A 13,379-nucleotide genomic window follows, 5' to 3' on the forward strand; every position below is an offset into this window, starting at 1 on the left:
ATATCTCCAATAAAACAATACACAGAAGCATCATCAACCTATCTATCAGTGACCTAAGCTTGAGAACAAGCACCACATGTATCACCATTTTCAATCTATTGAGCAATGTCTTCAATGACATGGAAACAAGAGAAGGACTCCAGACATATGGCAGTTTTTGGAAACATTGATGAAAGTCCTTATATATCCCTACAAATGTGCCAGGGAACAAGCCCTACACAGCCAAGGGCAGTTAGATGTGTTCCTGTCCCAGGAGTTGGGGATGAGGAGGTCTGCACTATTGCAGCAGTAGCATTCCAACCTGTATTAGAGCCTGACTTAAATAAAAAAAACAAAAAACAACCAATTACTATCCTAGTGCTGTTTTTATTTAAAATGTTAATGTTCTGTTCATCATAAACTCTTCATGCTAATTTTTAGTTAAATATTGTATTGAAATACTATTTATCTTGATTGCTGAGTTTTTTTAGTTTCACCTTAAACTTGTTACCTAAAGCAAAGTGTATAAGGATAAAAAAAAATGGTCTAGTCATGGCCCTGCATTTTAGAGTCCAGCACTGGCTCTTTGTGTGACTTCTGCCAAGTTCATCTGCATGTCTGGCCCTTAGCACATCTGAAATGTAATTCTAGCTGATGCTCCATTGCTTCAGTTATCATTTGAAAAGTGTGTGCTCTGCATGATCCCTGGAGAGTTGTCATTAAATAACATCAAAGCAGTCTTGTTGTCCTCAAAAATACAGACCCCCTACTTTTGCCAGGAAGGTTCATAAGATTTGGTCAAACCATCCCTGAGGTAGGAGCCACGTGGACACATCAACAAGGTGCGAATCAGGTGAATAGCAAATGGTGAATCCCTTCAGAGAGATTTTTCTTCTTTTCTAAAAGGTGTGTAGAACTACTAAGACCGCAGATATTTAATAAGAACCAGCATCCGAGCTTCGGCCTGCTTCAGATTACACAGCATCATCCTAGTGCCAGTCCAGGGCTTCTTACATGCACTGATGCTTAAAGCACAGCCGGACCAGAAGCCTGGGCTGACATTTTTAATGCCTCTAGCAACTGCTCAATGTTCCGTTTTATTTTATTTGGCGTTATTACCTGGCTTTTGGTTGGCCACCCTGAACTGCCAGCCTGCAGCGCCAGCAAACACTGTTTCCTCCCACAAGACCTGTGAGCCCATTCTATCGATCCCCATACCCCGGCCTTTTTATGGAAACAAAGATAGGATGAGCCCCTTTCAAGGAGCCACACACCAACACTGACATGTATATGCCTCCTCACAGGACGGATTCTGTCTGGATGTGTTGAGAGTCTGCCAAAGAACAATGGGTACCTTTGTGGATAAAAGAGCTACCTACATGTAAGATTGTGTCAGGTAATAACCTCACAATGTTCAAAGTATCTCACAATTGCTGCCTGGTGGTAATTATAGGGCAGGTCGCAGTGTACTCAGTGGAAAGGCCAGATGAGGCCTGAGAGGCAGGTAAGGTGTTTGGCAGGACTGACATGCAATGAAAGATTTTAAAAGCCTGGTTTCTCCAGCCTGACAAAGAGCATAGTTAGAAAGGAACTTAATTGCACCATTTAAGATTAGGAAAGGTACAGGGGAATAAAGTGATCAATTCCCAGCTTAAAATGCCAGCGCACAATATGAGAATAAGTACTCGTATGAATGGCGCAGCAAGAAAATTTAAGAACCAATAAAATGAAATACTTCTGCACACAGTGGAATTCCGTGCTGCAGGAGATCAGAGAGTCAAATGCAGTAGCTGTATTTGAAAAGGAGGCGGAATAATTTTATGGCCACTCTAAAAGAGGAGACAGGCTCAAATTGCTGCAGGAGGCTAGAAATGAGGAAAAACTTCATAACGACAAAGGTAGTAAGATCCGGGAATGGGCGTAATCTGAATATTTTGATTTGCCACATTTTCTGAGCTTTACCAGGATTTGTCACTTCTATTAGCCAAACCGGGAATCTGCTCAACCTCTAAGCCCACGACCTTTTGTTTTGGTTGTGTTGCTCTACCATCTTTTGTCTTTCACACTCTTTTATCATTACCAAGGCATTGATCATTCACTCTCTGGTGACCCCTTCCCTGAAATTCATGCCCACCAAAGTGACTGGCCAGATGCTGCTTATGCTGCTTACTTTGCACACAGATTCCTGAAACCTACTTACGCCTTTACTCCCTCCTCCACTTCAAATCACATTATAGCCAGAAGGAGTTACTGGTAGCTGACTCCAAACTGCACTCAGAAATTCCATCAGATTTCAAATCAGTTGCCTTAACCTCTTATGCACCACAGACCACAATAATCCATCAGACCATGCCAGTTTAACTACATTCTACCCCTCCCTATTAGCTAACCATATGCCACTAGATAAATTAGAATTTTCATTCTGTTGACTGTTGATTGCTTCACACTCTCCACTCGATCATTTCTGGAGGGCAGTGACCTAACATAACCCCTTACATTTGTGTAGCATTTCAGAAGCTGCAGTATATTTTTATATCCACAGAAGCTCACTACAGAAGTCAGGGTAGGGCAGATCTTAATATCTTTTTTTTTTTTTGCAAAATGAAAAATCAAGCCTCAAATCAAGCCAGATGCTCACATGCTGGCATCTTTTGATTCTTGGTCCTTTTCAATATATAAGACGATTTACTATAGCTAAGCAAGCTGGCCCATTTTATTCACAAATCCCCCTCCTTTCTCTGCCACATTACTTAAGTGTCTACCACATCTAGAATGGTCTGCCTTCTCTTTGCAATAGTCTTAGCTTCTAGAATGCCCCTGACTCTATAAAAACAACCTTTATTCACTTAAAATAATCTTGTACCACCAAGCAATGATCCCTAACACACATTTCCCTAGGACTCTCTCCCTAGTCTTCTGGAAAGTATGTTTGCATCTCTAAAATACCAAGGAATAGATAAAGTGGTAAAATCCACAATGTTACTTATTGTTGTTGTTGTTGTTTTTATGGCTTACAGGTTCTGCAACATCTTCCAGATGAGCATTCATATGTTCATTCATTTTTTTCAATAACTATTTAATCACCTTCTATATGCCCAGACACTAAGAATATGTAGCAGAGAATAAAGCAGACTAACATTTTGCCCTTGTTGAGTTTAGTTTCTAGTGGGAAAGACAGACAGTAAACAAAGTAACCAAGAAATTTATAGAGTTGTTACATAGTCTAAAAAATATAATTTAAGTAAAGATGGGAAGAACTGTCAGGATGGAGGCAAGAAAATGGAATTTAGACAACGTGGTTTTGTGAGGCTTCCCTGAAAAAATGACTTGAGTGAAAATCAAATAAAGCAAAATCGCTAGCCATGTGGATATTTGAGGAACGGGCACACCCAATAAAGAAAGAGCAAGTGCAAAGGCCTGAGGTGAAGCTGTGCCTGTGTGTTTTAAGCAACAACAAAGAAACCTATGTGGTCAGAATGGAATGAATGAAGACAATAGAGATAAAAAGTAAAGTTGGAGAGGTACCTGGGATAATAATATAAAACCTGGTAGGAGACGGAGAGCCATGTGGGCAGAGAATGACAAGAACTAACTTCACAAGATCTGTGGCTGCTTAGTTTAAAATAGTCCAAAAGGGGCAAGAGCAGAAGAAAAATGATCCGTTAGGAGTCTATTGCCTGAATCCAGACAAGTGACTCAGGAGTTGTAATGGAAGTGGTTAGAAGGAGATAAATTTAGGATATATTTTGGAAGGTAGAATTAGTAGAATTTGTGACAAATCATATGTAGAATGTCAGGGAATGAGAGCAATTAAGGGTAATACCAAGATTTTGGCTAGAGAGAGTAGGTTAGGTAAATTTTCTTTTAATAAAAATATGAAAGATTGTGGTAAGAACAGATTTGGCAATGGGGGGAATACCAACAGATTTATTTGGGAAGTGTTAACTGTATGATATATATTAGACATCCCCATAGAACATCAAGTAAGCATTGCGTATATGGAATATTTGAATGCGTTTGAATATTGAAGTTCAGACAGGAGACATAAATAAAAACATCATAAGCATGAGGATGGCATTTAAAATCATGGATCAGGATGAGATACCCTTGAGGGTGAGAAAGAATGAATAGAAATGGGGAAAAGTTTAGGTACACCCTGGCCCGCTCCAACATTTAGAAACTGGAGGGACAAAGAGCTTGGTAAAGATGTGTCTAGAAGAGTAAAAGGAAAGTTAAGTAAATATGGTGTTTTGTAAGTCAAGTGAAGAAAGTATTTTAATAACAGGGATTTTCTATGCAAGTGCTTCTGATAGGTCAAGTAAGATGAGATCTGAGAAATAATCTTTAGACTTAGCAATAGGAAATCATAGATGACTCTGACAAGCTTGGTTTCAGTGACAGAGTGGGGCTGAAGGATGATTTGAGGGGGTTAAAAGAAAAAGAAAAAGAGTTATTGGAAACAGGAAGTCAGCAATCATAGATAATTCAAGAAGAAATGGGATGATATCTAAAGGAGGAAGTGAGGTCAAGAGAGGGCATTTTTTAATATTGAAAAAATTATTTGTAATTATGTTTATAAATTATTTGGACCAATCCAATAGAGTGGGAAATTGGTGAGAACAAAAGAAAGGAGAGAATTGCTGACATGTTATCTCAGAAGGATGAGATCTAATCACTCATGGGTTACTTGGCCTTAGCCAGGAATATCAAGTTCATTTACAGTCAAAGAAGCGAAGGTAGAAAATATGGGTTATGATGAAGATAGGCAATGAGAACTTGTGAAAGCTTCCTCTGATTGCTTTTATTTTACCAGGGTAGAAAGTGGAATTGTCAGGGTAGAAGGTGGGGAAGTTTCAGAGGATGGAAAGCACTAGTGTAGAAGACTGAGAATGTTTAGATTAACAGGCTGGCGGCATTAAGGTCTGCCTTGAAAATAATGATCATGTGTTTTAAATGAAACCAATTATCTTGATTGTGCATTTTGTCACATTTATTTCAGTTGCTGGGTTCAATCATGGAAGTACTCAGAGAGCTTCTTTTAACCAAGGATCTGATTTAGCCAAGTGAATACACAAAGGGGAAAAGGATAAAGGAGTTAAGAGTATTTGCAAGGAAAAGACTATAATAATTAACTATAGATTTTATGCTTGAAAAAGCATTAGGAGAGGAGGTTAGGGGTAGGGAAAAAGAAGTAGGAAGTGGGGGTGTAATTGAAAAATTTTTGCAATTGACATAATTGAGAGAGCAGGCTGGGAAAGTAGGGATGCATGATAATCAGTTAATGGGATGTTTGAAATTGAAGCAATAGATGTGTATATGGGTAATTTAAAAATCAAGATTATGGCTGAGGTCCAGTGAAGGCCAAGAAACTGAAATTCAGAGTACTGAAATGATCATATGCGTGGATTTTGAAATCACTAAGATGTGCCAAGAGTGGTATTGGAGTGAGGAGCAGTAAGCTAAAATCTCCAAGGGATAAGATGGAGTACCCAAAGAGATGGATGGAGCAGTAGGTGGTTACAACAAGGGATGTACTAGTAATGGATGTAATGTAGCCTGATGACAGAGGAATAAATAAATAATTGGTTTTAGGAAAGAGGAGGGTAAGAAGCATGATCTGGAAGTTGTCAAAAGGATCAAAGAAGCTGCCCCATCCACCTTTCTACAAGGAATTTGGAAGAGAAAACTGCTGTATTTGGGGGACTTGCCGGGGGAGTAATGCCATCAGAGGAAAGCGGCACTTTAGTTAGACAAGAAAAGTGAAAGGAACTTCCACAGAACAGGTTGAGGACATAGGGATGTTTTTGCAAATTGACCCTGTGTTTCAGAAAAAGTAAGCAAAGGGAAGGAGAGTCTAGAACGATTTGGGATTCCTGGGCTTCTTTTGGAAACTGACCTGACCAAGAGTGAAGGGTATGTTGAGATCGGTTCTCATAGCTCCAAGCAATCTAATGGCTATGAGCTCTCTCCTTGAGGAGTGGGCTCGCATTCAGGCAAGTAGGCTCTGGTTCAGAAGTTGAAGAGTTCTGGACGCCTAGTGATGAAAACATGGACATTGCAGAGGGGCAGTGTTATTCCTAAGGCACAGCTACTCTCCTGAACCCTGCTGCTGTGTGTGGGCCTGCAGAGAAGTGACTGTCCCCAGCATCCCGGCCCCTTCCTGACTTCTGTCAGCAAGCCTCCTAGGCTGCGGAGTCTGCAAAGGCAATAGTGACGGCTCCTCCTGGTTTCCACCTCCTTCTGCAGCGAAAGCCAAGGTCCCCCAAAGAAAGTAAAACAGTTCAGGAGGCTTAGGGAGCGTTTGAAAGGAAACCCTAATTATAGACATCAGTTCTGTTCAAAAGATATATGAAATATTTACCAAAAACTATTTTGGGAGGTGAAAATATTGTGAGGCCTATAGCCAATGACCCAGATGAATTTGGATTTCTGCCCTGATCTAGCTGGTCTCCTTCGGTTATTAAAATGTTTTCTGAGAGTTAACACATCAAGCTCCACCTGAGGAAACTGGAGGTAATAGAAAACTCTGGAATGTCTTCCAGATAGGGCTGCTAGAAAACATATAGGATGGCCAATTAAATTTGGATTTTAGATAAACTATGAATGTTTTTTAGGATAACTATGTCCTATGCAATATTTTTATTTCCTGTACTTTTACTTGCTATATTTTACAATCTTATCCCTAAAGGAATTTGGAAAATCAACAGAAATGTAGGGATGGCTAAGCTTAGAGTAACAAACCTTCTATGAATATGCCTCAGAAATAGTGGAAGGTTTTAAAGCCTCCTTCTCCCAAGTTACTTATTCTAGGTTTCCTATGTCATTAATTGAGTTTGGAAAGGTACATGTAAAGTTGAAATAAGCTGGTAGTCACCTAAGATACCTATTCTGTGCTTTGCCCTATACACCCCGTTATTCCCTATGTCTTTACAATTTTACACAATGGCTTAAGAAATGGAAAGAAAAGCAGTACAGGAGGTTAGATCTGGCAAGAAGGTGCTCTCAGATTTGTAGTTGTCAGAGGCAGGGTGGGAGTAGGGAAATTGGGCGATGGTGGACAAAAGGTACAAGCTTCTAGTTATAAGAAAAATAACTTTTGGAGATGTGATGTACAACATGATGGCTATTGTTAATAATATGAAAAAGTTGATAAGGGTGTAGATCTTAAAAGTTCTCATCACAAGGAAAAAATTATAATTGTGTGAGTTAATGGATGTTAATTAAACTCATTGTGTAAATCATTTATATCACTAAAATCATTGTGTTTTTCACCTTAAACTTATACAATGCTATATGTCAATTACATCTCAATAAAACTGTAAAAATAAAAAAGGTGATATAAAAATGATTCCATAGGCATGAGAAATAAAGGAGGCACCCTCAGGGATGGTCCCTAGGAATATACCCCCACCATTTCACAGCACTGAACATCCCTGCGGAGTCTCTGATATGGCATCTATAGGGCCTGATAAATAAATAGTCTACACCATTCACCCCAATAGGAGTTTAAGAAAAAGGAAAGATGAAAGGTGAAAGAAATATTCCTAATTAAATGCTTTAAAATTCCTATTTTAAATATAAAGGACTTAGAACAGCGCATGAAGCCTGCCACTTGTATTATTCTTTATTTAGAACAAAGACAATTCTTCCTGGTTACTGAAGGTCAGCAGGCACCAGAGCACACCGTGTCCTGCTCCCTAATGGCGTACGTCCTATGGGTGGCTGAAACTTGAAAGAAATGCAGTATATTAAAATCTACTATCAATCCAGTAGGGAAGAGCCAGCTGGATACATCAGAATAGAGTTCAAATAATCACTATATATGAACCTGCACATTTATCCACATCCCTATCTCAAAAGCTAACACATTTCATGCTCTTTCTCATAATATTTAAAAAGATAAGTAAATTTCCAATATCCTTTGAGGATGCAGCTGTTGTTTAACACTGTGACTTCATATTTATACAGCTCCTCTCATCATAGAATCTTAGACTATTTTACCAGCATAAATCAGTATTAATAACCATTAAAAATAATTTCAGCTACATTATTCTATTGGGCAACTAGTCAGGATCACATTTATTTTCCTGGGCATTTGGAAGTTGCTACTTTATCCTTAATGAGAAAAACAAACAAACAAACAAAACAAAACAAACAAAAAAACCCAGCCAAATCCTCTGATCCCTCAAAGGAAAAAAAATATTAAGGCCAACCAACAGGACAATGAGTGTTATTTCCAAACAAACTGCACTTGGGGGAGAGCTACCAAACCATTTTGTATATTCCAGGAAAGGGGAAATTGGCTTGGAAAATTGATGAAAAAATTTGACTACTTTAAATAGGAAAGAAAACCAAGACATTAGGCTACTTGTAGAAATTCATATTTTTAGATTAATGTGGCAACTACCTACAATGTGACTATAAAAAATCAACTTGGAAATGTGTTTCCATATGAATGAATGATTAGATGTAGACTCCTCTATGAGCTCAGATCCTAGAATATTTTATCCTCTCCCTACAACCGCACCTTATTCTACCCACAGTGCAGCCAGGATGGTGATTTGTATCACTGATACCTGATGTCTGGTACATGGAGTGTTTGTTCCTAGAACCCCCAGCAACTCCTTCTCATCTCACTAGATAAAACTGATTCCATTTTATTTTTCTCACCTACACACCATTTACAAAATTCCTTCTCAAGCCAGCTTTCTTGGGTTCTTATATAAACCTTTTCCTAATATTTAAATATAGGTATTAAATAAAGAGGCTTTGGCACAAAGCACTAGTTCCTGAATCAGGGAGTGACCACTGAACATTTATTTAATTTAATGCAGGACAGGGAAAAAGGACTCCATTTGAGGGAATGAGCAAGTGCATCTATTCTGTCTTGTAACTGATGTGCAGTCCTGTGTGTGTGAAGATTAGCTGTAAAACTTGGCAGACTCTCACCAGATGCTAACAATGATTGCTAAGCAAATAACTAAGATAACTGTGTCTCATTAAATAACACTGTGCATGACAAGCACCTTACAGCAGTTTATTTTGGTTCATTTGCATATCGAAATCTTGATATTGCATCATTTCTCCCATTTTTCTTTCTTTCTTTCTTTCTTTCTTTCTTTCTTTCTTTCTTTCTTTCTTTCTTTCTTTCTTTCTTTCAACCATCCACACATCAAAAAGCATAGCGTTTGCTCAAATCAGGTCACAGAGCTGAAGAAGCAGCATTCTGGGAAGACACACTGAACACGGGACATTAGACACTGCGGGATTACTTAAGCAGCTCCCGAAAGAAACTGCATTTTCATGTCATAGTGGTCTGAGATGGATTTAGGACAAGACGGAGCAAGTAATAAGGATGTTTTTTAAATGTCATGAATTCTACTAAACGAATTAGTTGCTAAGATAAAAGAAGATTATCTCTACCTTCTTCCTCACCTTGTGTAACAAAGGCCACGATGCTATCAATCCCAGAGGACCGGAGTGCTCTGCCCGCGTTCAGCTGCTGCAGGAGGCTCCTAAATGGAAAAATTACTCTGATTGTGACAGTACAATTTCAGATGGCAAGTATCGTCGACGACACTGAACCTCTCTGCTGAAACTCAGAGAAAGGCCCAAGTGTTTATCCTGTTCTAAAGATACAATTAGCCGAGATTTTTATCTCCACATCTGAAGAGCCTAAATAAGACAAGTGCCCCAATGAGCATCTCTGGCCAAAAACAGGAGAAAACAGTCCCACACTGGCCTGCTTTCTTTTTCTCTCTATTAACTGACTTTTTGAATAGACAGCAATTAATCACTCTCCTCTGCCTACAAAGAAAATTAGAGCTTTGTACGCTAACATGATGAGTATTTAGAGTAAAGAATCATCAACATGGCCAGCATCTTCAACATCAAAAAAGAGCTTAGGTAAAGTGTAGTGACCAAGCAATTTTCTATCTCCACGAGAATAGGTTATTTTAGCACAAATGATTTTGTAAAAACAAGAAAGTTATTTAATCATCATTGGAGGGTTATAAAGTACAAACATATTGTTAGTGATTTCATAAGACAAGTGCAAAAAAACATACAGCCAAGAGGGTGTTGTCCAATAGTTTTACTGTGAGAGATTATATTTAATCTAAGCATTAATTTAAAGATGAGAATATATTCACTTATTAAATATTTGTCCCTTGAGGATGAATGTGATTTTTTAAAACTTCCAAAATCCATGTGGAAATTTGTTATTCAAATCTAATGATTGAGAGCCCCCAAAGTGATCACAATGAAAAATAGCACTCCTTAGTGAATAGCGTGTTTATCGTGTCCACTCAATTAAGCAACATTTATCAACTGAGACGTTATCATGTGTAACATCCTAGGATGAAGATACACAAATAAAAATATGTGCACACCTTCCCCATTAAGGAGTTTAAAGTCTTTTGGGGTGAGGGAAATAGATACTTAGACAACTGCAGGACACTTGAAATGATTTATAAATGGAGTACTCTGAGAACACCTACAAAGGAATGATTAATTCCAACTGAAGTGAATCATGAGAGAGTTGGTAGTAAAAGTTGAATTTGGTCTGAGTGTTTAAATGAGTAGGACTTCAAGAGGGGAAATCAGTGAAATATAGGAAAGAAAATGTTTGTTAAACAAATGTGATAACAAAGCCATAGTACACAGGAAAATGTGGAGTGTACTTATGGTACTACAGGTATCCTGTTGTAAGTCAAGAGTTATTTATAAAATATGAGACTAGGAAGGTAGAAAAGTGGCCACCAAGTAATGTGCAACTGCAACAAGTCTTTTCTGTTTGTCCTTTCCAAGAGTCTGTTAACTACTTTTGACTTTTTCTCAGGTCCATGTATATTTTTGAATTATCATGTCAAGTTGCCCTGCCCAATTGTGGAATTCTGAGTGGATGTTTAAGAGCATAATAATTTTGAAGAAATTTCTCATTTTTACAATATTGAGCTTTCTAGTCTATAAACATAGACTGTCTTTCCATTTATGTAGCTTTTCTTTAATTCTCCAGAAATATTTTGTATTTTGTGCCTTGAGATTTTGCACATTTAAAAAGATATGTTTCTAGGTATTTCCTTGTTTAATGCTGTTATAAAGATAACCTTTTAAAAATTAATATTCTAACTAGATGATGACATATAAAATATAAGTAATCTTCAAATATTGACTTTTGATACTACAAATTTATTAAAATCACATTATTTCTAGTACAAACAAAGAAATGTACACCTGGATAGGACCTGTAAAAACATCAAATTCCACTCCCCTGTTTTAAAGATGAAGAAACAAAAAGTAGCTAGAGTAACTTGTAAGGTCACAAGGATGATTAAATCCAGCCATAATTGAACCCAAATCTTCTGTCATCAAAACCAGTTTCCTTTGCACCACACCACATGTAGATTTGCCATCACATTGTAGACAGTGGCTCTTGTAAGCAATAATGAGTTTGAATATTTAAACATCAGAGTGATATGATAAGATATATATACACTAAAGGAAACTCTGAAAGCAGTGAGAGAAAACTGGAAACAGAAAGACTGGTTACAAAGCTTCTGCAGCCATCTGAGTTAGAAATAATGGGAGTCTGAACCACAACTGTGATAACTGAAATAGAAAGGAAGTGATGGACTCAAGTGTCATTTCAGGGATGAAATTCCTGCAGCTTGGTGATGAGAGAGAAGAAAAAATTACAGGTGATGATCAAGCTTTAGAGCCAGAGTGAAGGTAGATGTTACCCCATCACCTGAGGAAGGAAAAGGGGGATGAAGAAAAGACTCGGAGGGATACAATTGTTAACTCTGTGCTTTCCTATCTGGCTGAAGAGCACTCAATCATCCAAGATTTTGCTCCAAGTTTCTGGCCCTTAGAGAATTCAGCAAAGATTAGAGGCAAATGGTGCCAAAACACCAACTTGATTAATAACTGGTGAGGAGTAACAACAAAAAGCAAGCTTTGGGGCACTGTACACTGAGTGAGATGAGAAACTGAGTGGTATGTCCACAAGGCAAACCCTGAATCAACTTCCTGGTCAGCAATAAGGGCAATTCCACAACTCAGATGGAATGAGGATACAGAGCAGAACCCCTCCCCATAAGAACAGACATAAAGGGAAAGTCTTCTGCTTGTTTCTTGAGTTGGAAGATAGTAACTCCCCCCCATAACATATCATTGCTCAATGAGTATCAAGCTCTAATCAAGCTGAACAACGAATCCTCTTCCTCAAAGGAAACAGAGAGGCAGGAGCTTCCTTTCTGCCATTCCCCTGCAAAAGTCAAACTTCTACCAGAGTAAAAAGAACAGAAATCTTCCTTCCTCTATATCCTAAGTCAGAACCTTGGGAGTCACCTTCTCCAATATTCCCTTCTCCCCTAACAGTCAACCAATCCTCAAGAACCATCAATTTTCAATTCTATCTACTGAAAGCAATACAACTATATCTCCACTTGCCCATCCCCAATGGTATTTTCTTCATATCGCTTCTAGACCAGTGCAGTAGAATATCCCAAATGATGGCTTAATCTCTGAGTTTACAACCTTACATTTCATTCTTTACAATGCAGAGAGATACTAAAATGCAATGTAATCATACTCTCTTCTCCATGTGCTCCCAGTCATCTGCAGGATAAATCCAAATGATCAAATACTGTCAGTATTGAATTTATTGCAATTTTTTGTTGTCATGGCTTTCTATCCTACTAAATTGGGGTTCTTTTATTGCAGGGACTTTTTCTAATTTATTTGTGTATTGACAATGCCTAGCAATTAATCTAAGTATTTAAAAATATATTTTGACCTGTACAAACTCTTTTACATCTGACCCTGCCTATTTTTCCAACTTTGTGTCCCATCTGTCACAGCCCCACCAATCCCTGTCTCTCATTCAAGTTCTAATTTTAGGTATACCAAACTATTTGCAGGTATTTGAGTATTCTTTTCTCTTTCTCCTCATATTTGTACACTGTCTTTGCCTGCTTCTTTCTGTTTCTCTTTTCCACTTAGATATATTTCCTATATATTATCTATGTTTCAAAATATCAGGTTATGCCTTTCTTCCTCCAAATAGCCTTTCCTAATCAAAATCATTTCTTTTCACCCCATTAATGGTCCCAGACTGAGTATAAGACTCTTCACATAACATCCATGCATATCTCTAACACACATTTATGAAACTGTTTTTTAATAGTAATTTATTTTCTTTCTTCCCTTATTAACACTAGGTTCTTTAAGGGTTGGCATGGGTCTCCATGTCTGGAAGTAGGATTCAGTAAATGAAGAAACAAAGATAAAAAAAGAAAACAAAGATAATAAGAAAGGAAGAAAGAAAGAAAGAAAGAAAGAAAGAAAGAAAGAAAGAAAGAAAGGAAGGAAGGAAGGAAGGAAGGAAGGAAGGAAGG

This window comes from Myotis brandtii, unplaced genomic scaffold, assembly GCF_000412655.1.
Source record: "Myotis brandtii unplaced genomic scaffold, ASM41265v1 scaffold388, whole genome shotgun sequence".
Taxonomy (NCBI): Eukaryota; Metazoa; Chordata; class Mammalia; order Chiroptera; family Vespertilionidae; genus Myotis; species Myotis brandtii.